This window comes from Sarcophilus harrisii, chromosome 3, assembly GCF_902635505.1.
Source record: "Sarcophilus harrisii chromosome 3, mSarHar1.11, whole genome shotgun sequence".
Lineage (NCBI taxonomy): Eukaryota > Metazoa > Chordata > Mammalia > Dasyuromorphia > Dasyuridae > Sarcophilus > Sarcophilus harrisii.
In genome coordinates this window covers 560,947,638-560,961,555 of record NC_045428.1, presented here as the reverse complement: position 1 = coordinate 560,961,555, position 13,918 = coordinate 560,947,638, and the positions used below count along the sequence as shown (strand labels likewise).

The 13,918-nt window shown below is 40.1% G+C and overlaps 1 long non-coding RNA gene across 1 annotated transcript in view; it reads left to right on the top strand.

The window, feature by feature from the left end:
* LOC116422829 overlaps positions 1–13,918 on the top strand; it is an 83,831-nt gene that overhangs the window by 42,983 nt on the left and 26,930 nt on the right. The window lies entirely within an intron of this gene.

The window sequence follows — 13,918 nt, the reverse complement described above, 5'->3', positions numbered from 1 at the left end:
AACAAATGGAATTCATTGTTTCTATTAAATGTCCATCTTCTTCCTGGAAGAAAATGCTCAGCTTAGCTGTAGTTTATTCTTGGCTGCAATCCAAGTTCTTTGCCTTTCAGAATATCAGATTCCAGGCCCTTTGATCCTTCAATATGGAGCAGCCAGATCTTGGGTGATCCTTTTGGCACCACGTATTTAAATTGTTTTTTTCTGGCTGCTTGTAAAATTTTTTCCTTAATCTGATAGTTCTGAAATTTGGCCACAATATTCCTTGGGGTTTTTATTTTAGGGTTTTTTCTAGTTTCAATGAATTCTTTCAATGCCTATTTTACCTTCTGATTCTATTACATCTAGGAGTTCTCTTTGATGATTTCTTGTAAAATAATATCAAGGCTTTTTCATCATAATTTTTGAAAGTCAATAATCCTCAGATTATCTCTCCTGGATCTATTTTCAAGTCTGTCGTTTTTGCAAGTAGATAATTCTGATTTTTCAATTTGTCATTTTTGTTTTGCTTGACTGATTCTTGCTGTCTCAATGAATCATTAGTTTCTATTTGTTCAGTTCTAATTTTTAATGAATTATTTTCTTCTGTTAGCTTTTTTATTCTTTCTATATATGTCCAATTGAGTTTTTAAATGATTGTTTTGCTCTATGGAATTTTTTCCATTTCACTAATTTTTTTTTTTAGTGAATTATTTCTTTCAATTCACAGATCCTACTTTCTAGTGAATTCTTTATTTCAATTCACAATCTTACTTTCCTGAGATTTTTTACTTTTTCCAATTCACAAATTTTGTTTCCCTGCACTTCCTGAGATTTTATCTTTTTCCAATTCGTATTTCAGGAAGTTGTTGCTCTCTTGTAAAGCTTCTCCTTCCTTTCCCATTTATCTTCTAACTCTTTTGAGACTTTTAATGGTCTCTTCTAGGAACATCATGTAAAAGGGACAGGTGAGAATTTCCCTTGGGTAGACTGTGCCTGTTTGTATTAGTCTCTTCAGGTTTGCTGACCTGTTCTTTTTCTGCATAGAAGCTGTCAATCCTTCTTTTCATTTTTTTATTCATGTTTTAAAGTCTTTAGGGTATGCCTTCTAGGCAAGGGGGTTACCAGCTTCCTCTGCAGAGCAGGGAGAGATGTAAACTGGCTTCCGCCTCCCAGGTATGGGAGTGCTCTGAGTGAGAGTTTTCCCTTCCCCCAACTGGAGGTGGATTCAGCACTGACCGAGCTATCAAAGTGCCCAGTTGGGCTGTGTGGGTTAGCGATTGCCCAAGGCTAGAGACTAAGCGATGAAAGTGTCACTGCCCCAGGCCAGAGCCTCTTGTGGGGCTGTGGGTATTAGCAGCTGACCGCAGATAGCCGGCTCTACCGGAAGTCTGCCCAGAAGTCTCTGCCCTACGCAAACTGGCCCTTGCGAAAGCTCTATGGCCTCAAGCTGAGCCCCCCACTGCGCAGATTAGAGGCTAACCTGGGTTGTGCCCTCCTGCCGTGCAGGTTCACAACTGCCCCAAGGAAAAGCCCCGTACTGCAGGTTAGGGCTGAGAGCTTGTGCTGCAATCTGTGCTCTCACTTCTGGTTTGAGGTTCTACTTGGCACCTTCCCTCTCTCCCAGCTTGTGCTGATCTTCCCCCCTCCCCTCCCCCCCCAGACAAACCTTTTTTTGGCGAGACTGCAGATTTTCTTCGGCTAGTGAGTTGTTATACTTCTTATCTTTATGAATTGTAGCAGTCAAGACTATTTTCGAGGCTCAATATAATATTGATAAAGAGGGTAAGAAAAGAGCTTAGAAAGTCACGTGTGCCTTCTCCGCCATCTTGGCTCTGCCCCCCAGAGGTTTGGACTCTTAAGTTTAAAGGGTGCCTCTGATCTTACTGTCTAGCTGATCCTATATAAATCATACAATTTTGATTTAGAGAAGGGATATAGTGTCCTGAACTCCTTGGGCAGTATCTAGTAAAATCTATGAATGCCTTCTCAGAATCATATTGGTAAATATAACAAGATGTAGAGGATGACAAAGGAAACAACTTTGGAGACACTTATTATAATATTAAAAAAAAAAAAAAAGGTTCACAGACCCCAGCTTAAGAACGCTGACCTAGAAGAATTAGGAGGGCCTTAAAGGTCATTTGGTTGAACCTCCTCACTCTCCTTATGAGGAAAGAGATGTCTAAGGAGATGACTCTTTCATCATCTAAAAGATCATAAAAGGATCACAATCTTTTTGGGTGGAGAGAATTCCCACTATGATGGACTGAACCTTATAGTCAATCCTGGGAGTGGATGTTCTTGCAAGGAAGGTCACGCTCATTTGTATTATCAGTTCCTGCTGCTTCAGTTTCCAACAGTTTTCTAAGTTTTCCAATGCCAGAGGGGTCACTAGGAAGTTTTGCGCCTGAGATAAGAGAAAGGGAAGAAGCTTTTAGTTGGTGTGGTGGGAGGTAGGGAAATGGGAAGCCTAAGACATAGGATCACCCCTGAGGATTCCCTGGAAGCATCTACTCCAATCTAATCTAGTCCCCTAAGCATTTATTAGGGCAGCTGGATGGCTTGGTGAACAGAGAGCTAGGCCTGGAATCAGGGAGACTTGAGTTTAAATCTGACTTCAGACTGTGACCCTGGGCAAGTCACTGAATCCTGTTTGCCTCAGTTTCCTCATCTGTAAAATGAGCTGGAGAAGGAAATAGCAAACTATTCTGGTATGTATCTGCCAAGAAAATTCCATCAACAGTATGGTTCATGGGGTCATGAAGAATCGAACACATATGAACAGTAACAGTCATTTATTAAATGGTAAATAGGTACAAGGCACTGTGGGAGTCATTGAGAATTCAAAGGCAAAAATGAAAAATAGTTCCCATTTTTAAGTTTACAGATTTCCATGGGGATACAGCATATAAATAATTTAAAAATATGAATGTTCTGAGATTCCTTTTACATGATAGATTAAAAAATGAGTAAAGGGCACCAGGAACATATTCTTTTGGGATCTGGGACCAGAACTGAGTTGTGGAGGCTTCTAAGAGGTGGGTATGAGGAAGGAGAGTATTCCAACAGTGAGGAACAATTTGCAAAAGCAAGGAAGTGAGAGAATAGACTGATGAGTTTGGTGAATAGAGAATAAGGCAGGTTTGGTTGGAATGTAGAATATATGGTGTGATATGTTATAAATCTGAAAAGATAGACTGGAGCCAGATTATAAAGGACATTAATCCTGGATACAATAGGAGCCACTGAAGGATCTTAGGAAAAATGACTTTTCTTTAGGAAGATTACTGCGAGGGTAAATTTAAGAAGAGAGAATCCAGAAGATGGGAGTCTAATCAAGAGACTTTTATAATAGTCCAGTTGAGAGATGATGAGGGCATGATCTAGGATGATGACTCCGTGAGTGGAGGGGAAGGATATATGTGAGGTTAAGGAAGCAAATACTAAATTGTCGACAAGTCATTAGGTATAAAAGAGAGGGAAGGGTCAAGTGATTAGAAAGATGATGGTTCCTTCAACAAAAATGAACAAAGTTGGAGAAGATTGAGATGGCTAGATAGCAAATTCCATTTTGGACAAGTTGAGTTTGAGATGCCTTTTGGATATCCAGGTAGAGATATCCTGTAAGAAGTTGGTGATGTGGGAATGGAGTTCAAAAGAGAGATTAGTACTAATTATACAAATCTGGGATTCATCTGGAGAAACAAAAGGTTAAAAATCTCAAGGAAAATAATGAAAAAAAGTGCAAATAAAAGGAACTTGGCAGTATGAGATCTCAAACTATACTATGTAATATCAATCATAAGATCGATTTTGAAATGATTAAGAAAGAGATGTTAATCTGTAAAAAAGAATTTTAAGTATATAATCTAGAGAAGCAAACAAACCTAGCTGTCTGGTATCCAATAAACTCCAAGATCCTAGCCACTAAGGACTCATTATTTGACAATAACTTTTTGGAAAAAAGTTCTGGCAGAAATTACATTTAGACCAACACTTCACACCACATACAAAGATAAGCTCCAAATGGATACATGAGCTAGATATAAAAGATCACATAATAAATTAGAGGTGCAAGGAATAAATTGACTTTCAGACCTATAAATAGGGGAATAGGTTATAAGAAGGAGCTGTGAGTTATCCCTCTAGTACATGTGCTTTTGAAGCTCGAACTTATATTTCTCTGTTCTTTATATGGAGAGTGGGAAAATCTTTCACCAACTTTTGTTTTATGACAGCTATTCTTAGCACATCACCTCTTTCTAAAAGTTAATTATTTCTGGTTGACTAATTGATTGTTGTTCAATTGTGCCTGACCCTTCATGATCCCACATGGGGTTTTCTTGGCAAACATTCTAGAGTGTTTTGCTATTTCCTGCTCCATTGGATTAGGCAAACATGGTTAAGTGATTTGTTCAGGGTCACATAGCTAGTGTGACCAGTTTTGAAGTGAGAAAGATGAGTCTTTCTGACTTTAGATCCATTACTCTATCCTCTGTGCCATCTAGTTGCCTTATACCAATTGATAATAGATAGAGAGAAGTGCACTGCTGGGGGCTCATGAGCTACAACTTTAGAAAGACACATTCCTAGTCCTCAAGACTAATCTTTAGGATACTGGGAGGAGATGAATGAGCCATGGGCTGGAGATCCAGCATCACTAAGGTTGGGAGAATAACTCCATATCATCTGTTATACACATAAAATAAGTACAAAGCAACAGGAGGAAAGGAAAGGAATATAAAACTGAGAGAATCAGAAAAGGCTGAATGTGATCCATTGAACCTGAGCTGAGTTTTAAAGAAAACTAGGTTCTAAGTTATAGAAATGAGGAGAAAGGTCATTCCAAGCATGACTGTATGGGGATATGGGGTGGGTGGGAGTCTGTGCAAAAGTGAAGAGAGAGAAGGTGAAAAAAAAAAAGTTTTTGAATGTAAGAAACAAGAGCCTTACTAACAATCCCACTGACTCGTTGATGAATCCAAGAATTTTATGTTCTTGCAAGAGTGGTATCCAACAAGTAGGCACACCCTTGAAGTGTAAAAGCAGTCTTTTATTCCCTGTCCCTGAAATGTAAGTCCTTGCCCTGTTTCCTCATTAGCTGGGTACTACAGGGTTACAATTTATCTGAAGAGCTTAATCCATGTGATTCTCCTCCCCTAATTACAATTCCCATTCCCCACATTTCCCTCACTCTGGCCCTTATTTGGGTGTGTCTACAAAGAACATACTTCTTATTTTAATTTATGGCTTCCCTCTATAAGTTTTGTTTCCTTTGTTCCATGGCAGCCTGACTTTTAGGTTTCATTTTTTAGCCTTCATCATGATTTTTGTGGAAACGAAAATTAGCCATTTCTCACAAATGCATGCACATGGCAGCCTGGATGGACAAAAGCCAGTGACTTGAGTCCTGTGAGATGTAAAGGAAGTCACATAAATGGAGGATCTGACTATTCTGTATTGCACGTCCATGGAATCATCAATTCTTCTGGATCCCCAACTAATAAGAACACTCCCCATTATCTCAAAGCACAAGCAATGAGTCATCTGGGGCCAGAAGTGGGTCTTTCCAATGATGATTCTGCTTGTTCAGATCTAAGGATAACAAGCATGAGCATGAACATGGATGATCCTGCTACATTGATCTATTTTAAACTTTCTTTGACTTTTGACATTCTTCATTCTTGGTCTTTCCCAGTTCTGATACTCTCTGTTCTAACGCCTTTTCCAGTTCAAAATTCTATATGCTAATATTCTATGTTTTCAATGTTCTTTCAACTCTGATATTTTACATCCTAAGGTCCCTCCTAGTTCCAACATACTAGGTTCTAAAATCCTTATGAGTTCTAACATTCTACATTTTAAGTTGTCTTCCAGCTGTGACATTTGACATAGAGTCTAAGGTCCTTTCTGACCATTATATTCTAGCTTTTTCCAGAGCTGACATTCTTTTTTTTTTTTTTTTTTTTTTTTTTTTTAAATTTAATAGCCTTTTATTTACAGGATATATACATGGGTAACTTTACAGCATTAACAATTGCCAAACCTCTTGTTCCAATTTTTCACCTCTTACCCCCCCACCCCCTCCCCTAAATGGCAGGATGACCAGTAGATGTTAAATATATTAAAATATAACTTAGATACATAATAAGTATACATGACCAAAACATTATTTTGCTGTACAAAAAGAATCAGACTCTGAATTATTGTACAATTAGCTTGTGAAGGAAATCAAAGATGCAGGTGTGCATAAATATAGGGATTGGGAATTCAATGTAATGGTTTTTAGTCATCTCCCAGAGTTCTTTTTCTGGGCATAGCTAGTTCAGTTCATTACTGCTCCATTAGAAATGATTTGGTTGATCTTGTTGCTGAGGATGGCCTGATCCATCAGAACTGGTCATCATCTAGTATTGTTGTTGAAGTATATAATGATCTCCTGGTCCTCAGAGCTGACATTCTTTATCCCAAGATTTCTTCTACAATGAAAATTCCATATTCCAACATCCTTTGTCCTAAGCTCTTTTCCAATTCCGACATTTTACATGCTAATGTCTTTCTGAGCCCTAATCATCAGTATTCTAAGATTCTTTATGGCTCTGACATTCTGGGCACTATTTCCTTTCAACTCTTGACTACCCAACTCTGACATCCTGTGTTCTAAGGGACTTCCCAGCTCTGAAATTATGAGTTCTAAGGTCTCTCCCATACTCTGACATTCTGTGTTTTAAGAGTTCTAGCTCTGACATTCCTTTGTCTAAGCTCCCTTCAATCTCATACATCCTGTTAATGATGATCCTTCTAAGTTCTGACATTCTGTGTTCTAAGGTCAGGACCAGGTATGACACTTTTTTACTTTCTGCCCTCTCCTAAGTGCTGATGAGTCTGTGATTTTGTAATCTGTACCTGACGATTCTCTTTTTGGGGGGCGTCTTGTTCCATCGAGTCATATTCCTGAAACTGACTTCATTAACAGCTCTGGGATGTTGAGGCATTATTATCTCTATTTAAAATGATTTTATTATATATCCTCTGGAATTATTTTATTGTTCTCCATTTGCACAGGAAGATTGGCTTTCCAGAGCTTGGCTACTATCTCCCCTGAGGATTTTAGAAAAAAGGCCTAAAAGGTTTTTTCTTGTGTGATAGTGGGTTTGCCTTTTGAGATTATCAGTTCATATCAATTAGGTAGAATTGATCAGCTTCTAGAAATTGTTATTTATGGAGGGAATATAGTAAAAATGACTGGTGTAAAACATTCATTTCATCAAAGTTTGTGACAGCATGTCCCACTGTACATGAAGAGTCCGAGGAAAATGGGATCTAAATTCACATAGATCTAGAAAGATGACTCAGCTCCTGAAAGTCCTTTTGTCAGCCTTGGATTAGAACTTCTCTGCCAGACTCCTTGGAGAGACTTGGTTTTGCCTTTACTTATCAAGCCCATTTAATCCAAGGCTCTGATGCAGACACTACTTGTTGAACTGGGGACATTGTTGAGATGCTTATGCAAATCCAAATCCTTAGGTCCTCTGATCCATCAGATCTTTCTCTGGATAAAGAGATCAGGGCTGAGGACAAGACTCTCTCCTACCTCATCCCCACCCCATGTAGTACCTTCTCAAGATCTTGGCTGAATTGCTTGCTTCTGGTCCACTCAAATTCTTGGTTCCAAATTGCTTGGATTTTGTTTTGCTTTATATAAAATTCACAGAACAGGATCCAGTATCTTCAATCAATGTGGACATAGATGACCTTTCTATGAATGTCATTCTAGTTCCTTCATTGGCTTTCAAGGACATACATATTGACCAAGAACTTTTTGCTCTTAATCTCAGACCTTTGATTAAAGGATTTAGAAAAATGTTTAACTTTGTTTGGGGCATCTAGATGATTCAGTGGATAAAATACCATGTCTGGGGTCAGAAAGGCTCCTTTTTGTGAATTCAAATCTGGTCGCTGACACTTGCTAACTCTGTGACCTTGAGTTTTGGTTTTGGTCACTTAATCTTGTTTGCTTCAGTTTCCTCACATGTAACATGAACTAGAGATGGAAATGGCAAACCACTCCGGTATTTCTTCCAAGAATACACTAAAGCATCAAGCATGACTGAAAAATAAGTCAACAACAACTTAGCCTTGTTCACATAAGTTCATATATCTGATTTCTTGATTGACTAAAAAAAGATATTTTCATTTGCTTAAGGTATTAGGGATAAAGCATGGAATGATTAATTGATTGACTCATTTTTTCGCTTATACTTAGAGCTTCTCCTTCAGTCTATCTTCTTACTCTATTCTTTAGTTCTCTAGGATATAGTTTGTTCAATGTGTCCTTTCTTCATTCTTCAACCAACCTTTCTTCATTCTACTACTCACTATTTAGGCTACTTAGTTTCTTTCTGTCTTCTATCCCCTTGATTCTCAAATCTACCAGGATGATTATCAAGTGTCATTTTGATGTCACTCCCATTTGAGAATTTTGATGTCATTCCCATAGTCCCTCAGGTCACATCCATCAACTACCCTTTGAAGAAGATGGAATATAATTATATCCCCTTTATACAGAGACCAGTAAACAGGAGAGGACCCCAAGAATCTAAATGACTTATTCAACACCAGCAACTTAATCATCATCACACAGAATATTTGAACTCAGCTTTCTTGACTGTCGGACTTGTCCCTGTCCCTCTCTCAGACCTTCAGCATCTGTCCTTTCCCATCTTTTCACAGTCTCCCAGTAGAATTCAGATGGGTCCTTTTCTCAGGGTCCCAAGATTTAGAGCTGAATGTATTTCAGAATTCAAGTCCCACTTTTTTCCAAATGAGGGAACTTAGAAAGTTTAAGACCAGGCACAAATTGGCTCCAGCTAAGTCCCGTTCTTTCACTTCTTGTGGAGCTGCATTCATTGCTCTCCCCCCAGCATAGCTACCCTCTCTGCCGGTGGGCCCATATTTGTTCAGATGTTCCAATGTCCGGCCAAGAGGCTAGCACAGGCCTGCAGACAGTGGGGAGTGGGGTGGAGGAAGCCAACCTCAGGGAGAGGATGTTGAGCCAGGAGGACATTGAGATGCCTTTTCCTTTTCCCACACACCTGGGCAAAGAGTTCAGGGAAAATGTCCTGGGGGTAGAATAGGCAGAAGCTTTTGCCAAGCCCCACATGCTTGAATTATAATTTGAAATGTTTTATAAACCCCCAAACAGAAGCAGTTTCTCTAATCCCCAGTGACTCTGGGAAAGGGAGGAGGAGAAGGAGAAGGCAGAGGGGAAGGCAGAGGGGAGGAAGAGAAGGAGTAGATTTCTAATATGTTTATATTTCAGACTATTTTGAAACCTCCCGAAGGCAGTACATACAAAGGGGCACATTTAAATCAATCAGGAACTGCCCAGGAAAGGAAACGCCAGGCAGACTTAATGCAATGAGGCTTCATTGGTACTCTATTCATGGCTCCCAAACAGCCTTCGATTCAGGCAGTGGGAAGCCCACGCTCTGGCCAGCTCAGGCCGGATTCAGCCATGGAAGGCCTCATTCAGTCAGCAAAGGCCCATTTCATTAGTAGGGGGCCCAGGTCAGGCACTGTGAGCCCAAGTCTGTCAGCGTCTGCCCAGATCCAAAAGGGTGGGGACTGGCGCGGAATTCAGTGAGTGAAACCTGAAGGCCCAGAATGAAGAGAAGAAAATGGGCAATGAAGAAGTGTCTGACTAAGAGAATGGGAAGAGCTGTGGGGCCTTGGGGTCACAGACGGGAGAGCAAAGAGTAGGTTTAGGTAGAGGGAGAAAGAAGGTATGACAGAGGAAAGAGGGGAGGAGAGGAAGGAAAAGAAAAGTAGAGGGGAGGGGAGGAAAAGAGGAGAAGAGAAGGGAGGGGAGAAGTGAGAGAAGAGGAAAGAAAAGAAAAGAGGAGAAGAAAGAGGGAATGGAAGCAAAGAGACATGAACAGAGGACAGGGGGAGAGAGGAAAAGGGGGAAGGAGAGGAGGAGAAAAAGAAGAGAAGAAAGAGGAAAGAAGAGAGGGAGGAGACAAAAAGAAAAGAGGAAGAGGGAAGAGAGGAGAAGAGAATAGGATAGCATAGCATAGGACAGGAGAGGAAAAAAAGAAGAGAGAAAGGAGTGGAGAAGAGGAGAGGAGAGGAAAGAAAAGGAAAGAGGAGAGGAAAGAGGGAGGGAGTAGAGAAGAAAGATGAATAGAGGATAGGTTAAGAGTGGAAGAGGGGGAAAGAGAGGAGGTGAGAAAAGAAGAGATAAGGAAAGAGTAGAGAGAAAGAGAGAAGAGAGGGGAAGAGAGAGGGAGGAGAGGAGAGGGAAAAAAAGGAAACAGGAGAGGGAGAGAGTTGGAGAGGAATGGAGAGGATGGGATAGCATAGGATAGAATATCATAGCATAGAATGACCAGTGAGAACTGAGTTTCTTTTATAAATTATAGATGTACATGTAAGTTAAGAGAGCCAAGGCTGATGAACTTCTAGGGAGCTTGAGGGCATTTCAATGACTAATTGCTACCTCTGAGGGAGGGCTGGGCCAGGAATTACTGTTTAAAAGAGGAAGAAGAATAACCTAGAAGTAGATGCCTGCAATAAGGCTCTGTCTTGGATGTGTTATCAAAAGACTCGGTGGAACTCAGCAGGGTTGGGGAGTAAGCCCAGGACAAGTGGCCACTGCTTCCCCTGTTGCAAGCTGGTCCGGGAGAAGGGTTGCAACCAAAGCTCTTTTAGAGTGAGGGAAGAATCCTTTATTTAGTGGTTCTCATGAGAACCCGGTTCCTCAGTGGGGAGACACACCAAATGCAGAAACAAAAGCAAGATTTATACTGTTGGTTCATTCCTTTATCAGGAACTTTGTTGTTTAGCCAGTTCCTTGACCCATATGGTGATTGGTTGGAAATCTCTTAACAAGATACTTCACCACTTCCTTCATCCTGTTTTGACAATATCTATAGAAATCTAACTTCTCATACTCCTCACAAGTGGGACAAATAGAATAAACCTCAGAGTGCAGTAAGAGAGTTACTGGGCAATAGTGGCTAAAGTTCAGTCTGACAACCCTGAGGTACCACTTCACACTTCTCAGTTTGGCTAAGATGACAGAAAAAGATAAAGATAAATGTTGGAGGGGATGTGGGAAAACTGGGACACTAAAGTGTTGTTGGTAGAGTTGTGAACTGATCCAACCATTCTGGAGAGCAATTTGGAACTTCTCAAAGGGCTATCAAAGGGCTACTACTGAGTCTATCAGAAGAAAATCATAAAGGAGGGAAAGGGAACCGTATGTGCAAAAATGTTTGTGGCAGCCCTCTTTGTAGTGGCAAGAAACTGGAAACTGAGTAGATGCCCATTTTTGGGGAATGGATAAATAAATAATGGTACACGAAAATGGAATATTATTCTGTAAGAAATGACCACCAGTCAACCCATTCTCCAGTTGATAAATGGTCAAAGGATATGAATAGACCATTTTCAGATGATGAAATTAAAACTATTTCTAATCATATGAAAAGGTGCTCTAAATCACTATTGATCAGAGAAATGCAAATTGAGACAACTCTGAGATACCACTACACACCTGTCAGATTGGCTAGAATGACAGGGAAAGATATTGTGGAATGCTGGAAGGGATGTGGAAAAACTGGGACAATGATTCATTGTTGGTGGAATTGTGAACACATCCAGCCATTCTGGAGAGCAATTTGGAACTCTGCTCAAAAAGTTACCAAACTGTGCATACCCTTTGACCCGCAGTATCTCTACTGAGCCTATATCCCAATATGATATTAAAGAAGGAAAAGGGACCTGTATGTGCATGAATGTTTGTGGCAGGTCTCTTTGTAGTGGCCAGAAACTGGAAACTGAGCGGATGCCCATCAGTTGGAGAATGGCTGAATAAATTGTGGTATATGAATGTTATGGAATATTATGTTTTATAAGAAAAGATCAGGAGGATGAGCTCAGGGAGGCCTAAAGAGATTTCAGTGAAGTGAGCAGAACCAGGAGATCATTGTACACAGCAACAAGATTATACATGATCAGTTCTGATGGACGTGGCTCTCTTCAACAATGAGACGATTCAGGCTATTTCCAATGATATTGTGATAAGGAGAGCCATCTATACCCAGAGGGAGGACAGTGGGAGTTGAGTGTGGATCACAACATAGCATTCTTATTCTCTCTATTGTTGTTTGCTTGCATTTTGTTTTCTTTCTCAGTTTTTCTTTTCTTTCTTGATCGGATTTTTCTTGTGCAGCAAGATAATTGTATAAATATGTATACATATATTGTATTTAACACATATTTTTAACATATTTAACATGTATTGCTCTACCTGCCATCTAGGGAATGGGGTAGAGGGAATGAGGGAAAAATTTGGAACAGAAGGTTTTGCAAGGGTCAGTGTTGAAAACTTATCCATGCATATGTTTTGTCAATAAAAAGCTTTAATAATTTTCTTAAAAAGATAGTTGTACAAAGCCAAAAAAAGAAAAAAAGAAATGACAAGGAGGATAATTTCAGAAGAGCCTGGAAAGACTTACATGAACTGATACTAAGTGAAGCAAACAGAAACAGGAGATCATTGTATACAGCAGCAACAAGGTTCTGTGATGATAAGCTGTGATGGACGTAGCTCTTTTCCACAATGAGGTGATTCAAAGCAACTCCAATAGACTTGTGATGGAGAGAGCCATTTTCATCCAGAGAGAGAGCATTCTGGGGACTGAATGGGGATCACAACATAGTATTTTCACCTTTTGTTGTTGTTGTTGTTGTTTATTTGCTTGTTTTTTTTCCCTTTTGATTTGATTTTTCTTGCATGCCTAATACAGAAACATGTTTAGAAGAATTGTACATATTTAATCTATATAGGATGGCTTTCTGTCTAGGGGAAGGGGTTGGGGGAAGGTAGGGAGAAAAATTTGGAAAACAGTTTTGCAAAAGTGAATGATGAAAACTATCTTAGCATGTATTTGAAAAAATATATATAAACATTCAGTCTAGAAAAAGCAATGAGAATCAATGAGTATGCTTCCTCTTCCTCCTCTTTTCTTTTTTCTCTTTTTTTCTTCTTCCTCCTTTTTCTTTTTCCTTTTCCTTCCTCTCCTCTTCTTTCTTTTCCTCTTCTTTTTATTTTTCCTCCTCCTCCTCTTCTTTTTCCTTTCCTCCTTTTCATACTCCTCTTCCTTCTCCTCTTCTTCCTCCTGTTTCTCTTCCTCCTCTTCCTCCTGTTTCTCCTCCTCTACCTGGTGGATAGAGGTAGAGACACCAGTGTTGAATATCAAAGCCAGGACTATAATGTCTTCTGGAAAGAGTCAGCTTTCCATGAACATTGAAAGATGGAAAGTGTGTGAGACAAAGAAATCTAGGATGAAGCAGACAGAGTTTCTGGGGACACAAAGAAGAGCATCAGAAGATAGGGATGAAAGAGCAAGAAGATAAAGAATTGGAAACTGTGAAATAGAACAAGGGGAGAAGGAAGTGGGAATTTGCCAGTTACAGCATGAGTCAAATGGTGCCCTTCCCTTCCAGGCTTCTGGGACAAGCCCTCATTTTAACGTGGGGATGAAGTGCCAGCCTCCACAGCTTCTCTCCCCAAACAGTGGCGAGCTGAGAATGTGAGCGGGGCAAATGGGAAGCCGGGAGTCTCAGCCCTGGGGCCAGTAAGTAGCTGATATCCAGGTCCCAGAAGCCTGGACTGAGCTCACGGTTAGCACTAGTCCCATAGCCTCATTCCAAAATGGTAAGAGGTAGGATAACCTCAGAATTCTCAGAAGGGAAGGCCCTGGAATACCTTTGCTGTCCTAAATCTAAGGTAAGAGAATCTAAGGTTCTCTTGGGTTTTGAGACCCCAGCAGGGGTGTCTGACCACTGTGTCTAGTTCCTTTAGTGCGAACTGACTCTTTCAGTCTCAGAATCAGAGAAGTTAGAAGACATAGCAGATAAAGTTCTGGCC